The sequence below is a fragment of the Mus caroli genome, unplaced genomic scaffold (assembly GCF_978045245.1).
Source record: "Mus caroli unplaced genomic scaffold, Mus_caroli_1 scaffold_8, whole genome shotgun sequence".
Taxonomy (NCBI): Eukaryota; Metazoa; Chordata; class Mammalia; order Rodentia; family Muridae; genus Mus; species Mus caroli.
This window is the reverse complement of record NW_028227263.1, coordinates 44,827,561-44,839,272: the sequence shown is the minus strand read 5'-3', so window position 1 is coordinate 44,839,272 and position 11,712 is coordinate 44,827,561.

The window sequence follows — 11,712 nt, the reverse complement described above, 5'->3', positions numbered from 1 at the left end:
ACAATCCTGGGACCTTTTGTACATCCAATTTTGGGTTTTCTTTTTGTTTGTTTGTTTGTCAGTGAACTTTCACATAAATAGACCTTGGAAGAGTGAATGCTTATATGCCACACTCCAATGGAGTCTCTGTGACAAGTCCAAAAGCTTGGCTGCAGTCCTGAGGCAAAAAGTTTCACAGAAACTGGTCTCCTGGAGTCTTTGGCGTCCTATAACACAGATGTGGTCCAGATATGTCCTTGAGATAGTCGGTGAAGGGTTTTGTGTGCTTTCTTTCAGTATTGTTTTGTTATAAGTGCCTCCAAGGAATGATTTGACAAATAGCTAAGTTAGATTGAACATTGCTTCCTGGCCTCCACCAGTATTCCAATATCCTAGGTAATCATTGAGCTGACCTTTGAATTTGGTAAGAATGTTACTTATTCAGAGGAAATGCCTCCAGTGTTGAAAGAGAGATGGTGAAGGAAATCAGGTATTACAGTTTACTGAATTAGAGTAGAAATCTCAGGGCAAGTTCTACAAAGGAAACTTGGAATTCTCATTATAGTCATGTATGGCAGCCTACATTCCATATTAGAAGAAAGTTGGTGGGCTTCTTTGATAAATGGAGGGTCCCTACAGATACTTAAAATAACAACTAAGTCATTCCCATATGCAGGAGTTTACAATGGTCTAGGAAGAAGGTGGGTTTTGTTCTAAGAAGGAACTAGAGTAAATACTTAGAGTAACAGCTGAGTCACTCCCACATACAGGAATTTACAAAGGTCTAGGGAGAAGGTAGATTATACAATAGACTAGAATTGAAACTATAGCATGAAGCCCTTGCCCCTGGCTTCTAAGAATAAGCTGACCTTAGGTAGGGCTGATTTTTATCCCAGGTGTAAACACTAATTTTTATCCCAGTTGTAAACACTGATTTTTATCCCAGTTGTAAACACTGCCTGGTTCCTTTCTGCTTTTATATATGCATTTATCTGTTTTGTGTAAAGAGTCGTTATGCATCAGATGACCTTAATGTGTCACCAACTTCCTTGTTTTCTTCTGTAATATAAGTCTGATGCTCGCTTTGAGAAATTACATTCAGATCCAACACTCTCTGGTATTCATGTCTGCTTGTTACTCCCCAACTCCTTGCCCACTCGAGTACCAGAACCCTGAATTCTCCCATGGGTTGAGGAACTCCAGCTGAGCCAACCCTCGGCACCCATGATCTCTGGGGCTAATATGAGTCATGGACATTTACAGACCTCCCCGAATCCCGACATGGCCCTCAGTGGCTACATTGGCAGGGACTTCACCATGGCCTCAAGGTGGCTGGGATGACTACACACAACAGACTATTCCTCTCCTCCCTCGCATCTCCAGTTCCATCTCCCTTCACAATGCTCAAACTGTGCTGCTTCTCTTTCTTTCCACAATTGTACTTTTAGTGGCTCCTGCTGCAGGTTGGCCAAGTGGTTAGTGGGCCTCTGGTGGTGGCAAATATGTCCCTAGGTATCTTCAGTCTGCCCCTGTGGCATAGAGCTGGGAGGGTCTCTGAACATTTCCCCCTCCTGCACTGTGTGGTGAGAAGGCAGACTGGCCTCTGTGTGTCTATGGCCTGCTGGAGCCCTTCAGTAGAACTCAGGTCTCTGGGTCTCGCTCTCTGCCAGTGACCCACAGAAATGACGGTGGACTGGTCTTGGGATGTCTAACTCCAACTAGTCTGTGTTGCATGAAGGCAGGCAGGGCTCTCTGTGTGTCCTGTGCCTGCCAGCTCCTTGCAGTCGAGGGCGTGTCTCTATGATCGTCTTTCCCCACTAAGTCAACTTGGCATGGCCGTGGGCAGCAGCACGGATGTCTTCCTCCTCCTCCTTTTGTTCAGTGTGGTGACATGCAGGGCTCTGTGTCTATGGTCTGACTGTGCTGAGCATGGAAGGCTGGTCTGTGGGTGTCTTTCCATACCTATGCCAGGTGGCATGGCGGTAGGCAGGACTCTAGATGTGGCTTTACTTTTAACCTTCATTGCTTCTGCACAGCCCTGGGATGCTGCAATGGTCTCCTTGTCACTGACCTCAGCACAACAGTCAGAGGTCACAACCCAAGGTAAGTCAGGGCAGTAACAGTTCAAAATAGGTGATTTGTGATAAATGTTGCAATCTAAGGAAATAAACCATTTATAACGACATCTTGCTTTCCTGTGACTAGGTATTTCTATAGACTGTAGCCTTTGTTTGAGAGACTCCTCTAAGGCTAGAGGTCTGATTCCCACACTTCTACAGCTGAGTAAGCTCATGTGGCACATTTCTCACACACAGATGCTCTTGCAGGGCAAATTGAATGGGCCATAAATATAAGGGCTGACCCAGATAAATGCCACTCTCTAGTCTATCCCATTAGAAATGCAACCAGCTACTGAGCCCTGTCAATTTCCTTTAATAACTTCGGATTATCTCTAAGAAAATGGGTAACTACACCTATTTTTAAAATATTACTACCGTATGTGCACGATGTGTGTGGCCTCATGCCTTGAAATGTGTCTAGGGGGTCAGAAGATAACCCTATGGTATTAGTTCTCGCCTTCCAACTTTGGGTAGGTTCCAGGGATCATACTTAGGCTGTCTGTTTGCCCATGAAGCATTTTTTTAAATGTTAAGCCATCTCACCTCCCAGACAGACACCTTTTGAGGTGTCTATTGATCAGGAAGTCTGTGTCCTGTATTCACCAAGAGTGGTGTATAAAGTTTCCCTTACTTCCCATGTGATGGAGTAAGAGAGCCCTGGAGAAGAGCATAGACTCCATTTGGATTACAATTGTAATTAGTTACATTTATTGTAGCTGCCAGCAGGAGAACAAGATCTGAGCCAAGCCAGAGACTGTTGAGCCAAGTGGGGTGGATTGAGAAAAAGGTTTTAAATGTGAGATTCATAAGAAGACCTTGAATATCTGTACAAGCAAAACAAGAGTTGTCCAGATCTCAGAAAGTTGTCCTTGAATGTCTGCAGAAGCAAGTCACAGGAGCCAGAAGAGCAGCTAGCCGTATAACCATAACCAACAGAAGAGGTGGCCATGGCGGGACATTTCTGGGTGAAGGTTACTGAGTCAGGGTTACTGGGAACTTATTTCCCAGGGACTGAAGTCAGAGTGAAATTGCTATTAGGTACCAAGATGGATGCTGTGGTGGTTTGAATATGCTTGGCCCAGGGAGTGGCACTATTAGGAGGTATGGCCTTGTTGGAGGAAGTGTGTCACTGTGACTGTGGGCTTTAAGGTCCTTGTCCCATCTGCCTGGAAGCCAGTCTTCTAGTAGCCTTCAGATGAAGATGTAGAACTCTCAGCTCTTCTTGCACCATGCCTGCCTGGATGCTGTCGTGCCGATTCTCTCCACTCCTAAGGCGGTGAATGTAGCTGGCTTTACACCATGGATCCACCACACCCACGTCAAGAAATTGGAAGCCACAGATGCTGCTGGCAAATGGACTGTCTCTCACAATAAAGGCCCATTAAACTTAAGGTTTTATTGAGACCTAGGCCCTCCCACCCATGCTGCTCTGCTTCCTCCTGAGTCTTATTTTGTTATGAATACAGGATCACAGTCCACCCCCCACCCCCAGCCCTCAGGCCCGGATCCGGGAACTGAGTAAGATGGAGGGAAGGCGATAACTAATGTAGCTACAGACCAGCAACCCATATTTCATCTTGTCTTTTGCTCTCTGATGCCCATTTTAAAAGCCCGGTTGTACTGGAAAAAGGAAAGACATGGAAGTTTATCTTTTGAGATAAGAATATAGAGTTTATAATTTTGTGCATGCCCTGTGTCTGGACTCCCTAGTTGTCAGGAACAAGGGAGTCCTTTGCAAAGGGACTTGTAAACTTGGAGTTGTAAAACAGGCTTCCTGAAAACACATGGATGAATAAAGAAAACCTCTCCTAGGGAATGTACAAAAGAAACGTGGAATCCAGTGGCCATAAGTTAAAAATCTGAAAACCCCATTAGAAAGATTCTGACCTTTGGGTAACAGGGGAAACCTGAAGAATCAGACTCTATGCTGCAGGAAGGGACTCTGGGGATAGAGTTGATCATTCCCAGCCAGAAATTAGCTAGGATTTTGGTTACACTTAGACACCCAGCCCCAAGACTACATAGGGATAAGGACTAACCAGACAGTCAGTCCAAAATACATTGTAACTGGGAGCAGACTAAATTAATGTTAGAGGACTTACAAGGGGCTGGAACTTGTCTAATACACAAACCTAGGCAGGTCCCCTTATTCTGATGCCTGCTATTTTGCTTTGCAGGTTAATGTCTCTGCACAACAGCAATATTACTGGGCCCCTGAGACTGCTTGGTGGGCATATACTAATGGCTTGATTAAATGTGCCCTTCTGATGCTTTATATAGTAGAAAAAAGAGAAATGATACATTTTAACATGAACTATGGACAAGAGACAGAGAGAGAGACAGAGAGGGAGAGAGACAGAGAGACAGAGAGGGACAGAGAGAGAGAGACAGAGAGGGGGAGAGAGAGAGAGAGAGAGAGAGAGAGAGAGAGAGAGAGAGAGAGAGAGAGAGAGAGAGAGAGAGAGAGAGTTGTTCCTGTCCTCATCCCCACTTCTGGCTGAGCAGTCATAGCCACCTCAACAGCTATCAGCACATTAGCCTTTGTCATGGGAGATAAAGACAAAGTAGACAGGTTGATCAGGACCTACAAATATTAAATTTTCCATTATTGAGCAAAAACAACAGTTAGACTCCTTTGCAGAAGTGGTCTGCAAAATCAGAGAGTCTTAGAGAAAAGACTATGTATGGCTTTGAGAGAAACCTGTTGTTTCTATACTAGTTGATCAGGAGTAGGTGGAAAAAATTTGTCATGATTGGGGAAGATGTGAAAGAGAGAGAGAGAGAGGAGAGAGAGAGAGAGAGAGAGAGAGAGAGAGAGAGAGAGAGAGAGAGAGAGATGAGATAATTGGTGCTCTCTGTTCCCCCAGCTAAGTAAGGACTCTGCTACTGCCCTTTAGTTCTCATTCTGATTAGATAAAGTGAGGGGTCCCGCATCTTACTACAGAGCAGTATGCGTCCATGATTTGACTCATTCACGTAGACTAGTGGGGAATATAAAAGGACCCCAGACTTTAGCACAACGGATTCCATGTTAGAAGTACTATTAAAGCCATAAAACCCAGCACTGTAGACAGCACCACCTGCTAAAATAAAAACAAAGATCTGATCCATCCAAGGTCATAGTTCTGGGAAAGTCTCTAAATGTAGCTTAGTTCTTGGTTCTGTAGTTATCGCATTATATTTTTCTTGGGGAGTTGCTACACCCTCTGTTATTTCTTCTTTTTTTTTCTTCTTTTTTTTTTAATTCATGTTTTTTTAATTAGGTATTTTCTTCATTTACATTTCAAATGCTATCCCAAAAGTCCCCCATACTCCCACCCACTCCCACTTCTTGGCCCTGGTGTTCCCCTGTACTAAGGCATATAAAGTTTGCAAGACCAAGGGGCCTCTCTTCCCAGTGATGGCTGACAAGGCCATCCTTTGATACATATGCAGCTAGAGACATGAGCTCTGGGGGTACTAGTTAGTTCATATTGTTGTTCTACATATAGGGCTGCAGACTCCTTCAGCTCCTTGGGTACTTTCTCAAGCTCCTCCATTGGGAGCCCTGTGTTCCATCCAATAGCTGACTGTGAGCATCCGCTTCTGTGTTTGCCAGGCACCAGCATAGCCTCACAAGAGACAGCTATATCAGGGTCCTTTCAGCAAAATCTTGTTGGTGTATCCAGAAGATGTCCCAACCGGTAAAAAGGACACATGCTCCACTATGTTCATAGCAGCCCTATTTATAATAGCCAGAAGCTGGAAAGAACCCAGATGTCCCTCAACAGAGGAATGGATACAGAAATTATGGTACATTTACACAATGGAGTACTACTCAGCTATTAAAAAGAATGAATTTATGAAATTCCTAGCCAAATGGATGGACCTGGAGGGCATCATCTTGAGTGAGGTAACACAATCACAAAAGAACTCACACAATATGTATTCACTGATAAGTGGATATTAGCCCAAAACTTAGGATACCCAAGATATAAGATACAATTTGCTAAACACATGAAACTTAAGAAGAATGAAGACCAAAGTGTGGACACTGTGCCCCTTCTTAGAATTGGGAACAAAACACCCAGGGAAGGAGTTACAGAGACAAAGTTCGTAGCTGTGATGAAAGGATGGACCATTTAGAGACTGCCGTATCCAGGGATCCATCCCATAATCAGCTTCTAAACGCTGACACCATTGCATACACTAGCAAGATTTTGCTGCAAGGACCCAAATATAGCTGTCTCTTGTGAGACGATGCGGGGGCCTAGCAAACAGAGGAGTGGATGCTCACAGTCAGCTATTGGATGTATCACAGGGCTCCCAATGGAGAAGCTAGAGAAAGTACCCAAGGAGCTAAAGGGATCTGCAACCCTATAGTTGGAACAACATGATGTACTAACCAGTACCCCGGAGCTCTTGTCTCTAGCTGCATATGTATCAAAAGATGGCCTAGTCGGCCATCACTGGAAAGAGAGGCCCATTGGACTTGCAAACTTTATATGCCCCAATATAGGGGAATGCCAGGGCCAAAAGAATGGGAATGGGTGGGTAGGGAAGTGGGGGGCGCTATGGGGGACTTTTGGGATAGCATTGGAAATGTAATTGAGGAAAATATGTAATAAAAATATTAAAAATTAAAAAAAATAATAAAATAAAATAAAATAAACCACAAAAAAAAATCTTGTTGGTGTATGCAATGGTGTCTGCTTTTGGAGGCTGATTATGGGATAGATCCCCAGGTGCAGCAGTCTCTAGATGGTCCATCCTTTCGTCTCAGCTCCAAATTTTGTCTCTGTAACTCCTTCCACGGGTGTTTTGTTCCCAATTCTAAGAAGGGGCAAAGTGACCACACTTTGGTCTTCGTTCTTCTTGAGTTTCATGTGTTTTCTGTTATTTCTTAATATCTGTTAGGGTTATCTTCCCCACTTTTTCAGTTTAGCTCTCAAGAAAATGACACAAAGATACTAAAATGTATTAATAATCTGTACTATGCTGGGCAGGTTCTCAGCCAGTCTACACCTCCCAATCTGTTAAAACCCAATTAAACGCCCCATCACTTGCCAATCAATCCTTCCTGGGCAGCTTCTGCTATTGTCTATCCTCAGGGTGAACTCCTCTTCAACATGCTCCTAGCCCATCCTGTCTCATGCCGATGTCCTTCCCCTTCCATCTCTTCCTCCTTCTGCTCGTGATCTCCCTTGAACCTCATCTCCCTCTCCTCAACTCATTCCTAAGTCCCTTCCTGTCCTCTCTGCCCAGTCACAGGGTCCAGCCTTTTATTAACCAACCAGGGACTATTGGGGAGCATTCTTTACAACATATTGGTTTGTATAGTGTCCCAAGATCAGGTTTCAGTCTGGACAGGGGCACAGAGCTCAGCTTCTGAATATACAGCTCACAGACTAACCCCAACTTCTCCCTCTTTTATATCAATAAAAGTCTTTTTGCCCTACAATAATAAACTACACATAATAAAAGCAATTATGAAACTATTATGCAACTATTATGAAAACTATTGTGTAAGAGTTTTACTCGAATTGTCCAGTCCATTTGAATTTGGTAATTTAGGGGGAAATTCTCTGTTATCTATCCTATCTTGGTGAGTTTGAAGTTCTGTGCCTAAATGATTTCTGTCATTCTTTTTGTGTCCTTTTTGTTGTCTGCAGCTGAGATCTTCAAGGGGTCTTCCCCTGTCATATCTGATTTTTATCATTTGTGAAGGAATCCAGTGCTTCTCTTTTCTTGTGGAAACATATACAAAGCCTCTTCCCCAGCAGAACACATTTCCTCCCCTCCACTTGGAAGTAAAGGCATTTTTAATGTACACAGGCTGGTTTAGTTCAGCAGTTTCTTCCATGATCCAATGCCTCTCAGTTTGTTTGTTTGTTTGTTTGTTTGTTGTATGTGAGTACACTGTAACTCTCTTCAGACACACCAGAAGAGGGCATCAGATCACATTGCAGATGATTGTGAGCCACCATGTGGTTGCTGGAAATTGAACTCAAGACCTGTGGAAGAGCAGTCAGTGCTCTTAACCACTGAGCCATCTTTCCAGTCCAGAATTCAAGACATTTAAAGTCAATAAAGCAGTGTGTAATCTATCTATGGGAAAGTTGTTCCTCCTTTTTGTTTGTTAAGCATCTCCTTTAATTCACAGGTAGATTTCTCTACCATTGTTTGTCCTGTAGGATTGTGTGGATACCCATAATATGTTTTACATTATAATATGCAAAAACTGATTCATTTTACTAGAGACATATGCTGGAACATTTGTACAGGTATTCCCACAATGTCCATAACTTCTAATAAATGCTAAATCACAGAATCAGCCTTTTTAGAATTTAAAGTAGTTGCCCGTTAAATCATCTGTGGTATGGTGCACAAACTTTAGTTTACCAAACTCTACAAAGTGAAACATCCCACTGGCCAAATTTATTTGGGTACCTTTAGGGTTACTCCCTGCAGGAAATAGAGTTTGGTTATATTAAGCACAAGTAGTAATGTCCTTGGCTTGCTGACAAATGATAGAAAAATCTTTCTTTAAATCTGTCCTGTTAACATGGTATTTTTAAAAATGAAATTCTGAAGTTTCTAGTGTATCTCCTAGCAACAGCTGATCAATTTTTTAATAATCTTGTACTGGAGGGACTGGTAGACCTGTATAAGATTTGTTATGTATAATGGATGATTTCTATTTCTGATGATTTATTACAGTTGAATAAATAGTGAAGTTAATTATGATTCATCCTAAATAGTTCAACAGTCTCTATCTGCAAAACCACTCTTTCTACATATTGAGAGTCACTTACTATATTAAGATATTTGAAAATCTAATAACACCACAAGAATTACATATAATTCTGATTTTTTAACTAAATCATAAGGACTCTTAACCTTATCTTTTTTTCTGATGTATACCCTGCCTTTCTGATTTTTTACATTAGTCCAAACTATAGGGGCACCAGAAATTGGAGTCTTTTTTTGAGAGAGAGAGAGAGAGAGAGAGAGAGAGAGAGAGAGAGAGAGAGAGAGAGAGAGAGAGAATCCAATTAATTCTTGTTGCAAATAGAAGTTCCTTCCTAGCCGGGCGTGGTGGCGGTTTCAGAGGGATCTATTCCTGCTAACTGACAAAGTCTCATTTCTCCCCTTTTAGGATCAATTCAGAAACTTTTTTTCTATATAGGTTTTTGGTTATTTGCTCTGTGTGCTAAGAATCTATTCTAAGATAGGATATTTCATCTGCATAGGAATTCCCACGGGAGAACGAGTAGAAAGCAAGACAACTAAAATCCAGGCCATCTTTGGATCAAGAAGATTTACATGTGCAGCATGTAATTTCTTTTCTACCAGAGCCAATTCCCTTTCTTGCCTCAGCTGATAATTTTCTTGGACTATTTAAGTCTTTAACACTTGTAAGGTTTGAAACAAATTACCTTGCTCTTGAGTAGTTAATCTAAATATAAGTTGTAACCAGTTAATATCTCCCAGCAGTTTTTGGAAATCATTAAGAGTTCTTATGTGATCTTTCCTGATTTGCACTTTCTGTGGTCAAATATTTTGTAGACTTATCATATATCCTAGATAACTAGTAGAATCTCCGCTTTCTGCTTTTTCAGGAGCAATTTGTAATCCCCGACATGTAGTTCCACTTCTGTCAAATCATACTTAGTAACCGAAGTATGTCAACCCAGAATATGGTTTTTTAATTTAAAAGCTCACCCTGAGAAAGGCTTGGTACTGCACTGCAATCCCTAACACTCACAGCAGGTCATGACTGTCTAAGAAAGACTTCCTGTTGGCTTAAACCCAAGTGTGAGCAGTCTTCTCTGATAGATACCCCACAGCTCCTTTTCAAATCCTTGACTCTAAAGCCCGAAGCAAGTGGCTGAAGCTGCTAAATTCATACATTTAACATACATTTTCTCTCTCTCTCTCTCTCTCTCTCTCTCTCTCTCTCTCTCTCTCTCTCTCTCTCTCTTTCTTCTTTCTTTCTTTCTTTCTTTTTTCTTTTTTGGTTTTTCGAGACAGGGTTTCTCTGTGTAGCTCTGGCTGTTCTTGAACTTACTCTGTAGACCAGGCTGGCCTCAAACTCAGAAATCCGCCTGCCTCTGCCTCCCAAGTGCTGGGATTAAAGGTGTGTGCCACCACTGCCCAGATTTCTTCAGCTTTCTGTTTTCGATGGTTTTCTTCACTGCTTAAGCTTTTTCTTAATTCCTTTTCTTGAGTTGGAAGCTTAGCTGGGTGAGATTAGCTGGGTCATCCTTCCCTTTATTCCATTTGGCATCAGGCCTTTCTTTAAACTTTTTATCTCCTTCAGCACTGGTCTTACCTCCATCACACCTAACATCCTGGTGCTCTTTTTCTCCTCAAACTACATATTGTGTTTTTCCTTGCTCAGCTTGCTCCTTTTCATTATAGATCTGCATAAGGGTGGTGGTCACTAGCAACCATATGACACAATCAATTCTAGAATGCCTTGAAACCTCCTCTGCCAATGCTATTAATTTAAAGCTCTTCAATTTAGTCTCAGACAGATTTGTGTGTGTGTGTGTGTGTGTGTGTGTGTGTGTTTGAACAAGGGCAGAAAGCAGCCACATCTTTTGCCAAAATATTACAACAAAGTCCAGTAAGTTATATTCTTCTCTGAAACCTACTGAGCTGGGGTCCTCACTGCTCCCATCACCCTCAGCACCACTGTCTCCCATGTTCCTAATAGGATGGCCCGTTAAGCCTGGCTTAAAATGTTGAACTGCTTTACCAACCCCAACTCCCCGAGCCCACACTATACCAACCAGCAGCATGGTCTGTCCTGCCACAGCAATCCTCCACCCATGGCACCAACTTCTGACTCAATCACTTTTCTATTTCTGTGAAAAGAAGTCATGACCACAACAACTCTTGTAAAAGAAAGCATTTAATTGGGACTCACAGTATCAGAGACTTAGTGCGTTATCAGCATGGCAGGAAGCATGTTAGAACTCAGACAGAGAGGGTCCTGGAGAGGTAGCTGAGAGGTCTACACCCATATCCAGGGGTAGCAGTAGGAAAGAGCCTCTGGGTGAGGAATGGGCTTTTTGCAATCTCAATGCCCACTCCAAGCGGTACTTCCCCTCCAAACAGACATCACCTAATGATCCTTGCAAATAGTGCCACTTTCTGGTGACCAAGATGTAAATGTATGAACCTATGGGAGCCTTTCTAATTCAAACCACCACATACCTAAACTCCACTTATGCACCTAATCACCCACCATGTGGCTGGCTCCCATCATCAGTTAAGGTGTGTGTGATACAGCATGTTGAGTTCTAAACTCTCTCAAGACTTTTTTGTCACCTCCTTTTTACAGACACCTTCTTCTTCCTCACACCCTGGCATATGAAGGTTTTGTCTCTTCTGCCCCTGAGAGTTTTCCGATTTAGGCTTTGAGCATCTTCGTGCTACAGTAGCCTTTCTTAACATCCTTCCTATTTTTAAAAAATATTTTTTTAGATAGGGTCTTATGTAGTCCAGGCTGATCTCAAACATGCTATGTAGTCAAGGCTGTTCTTGAACTCCTGATCTACCTGCCTTCACTTCACAAGTGAAGGGTTACAGATATATAAGTCACTACATCTGGGAACACTTGCAC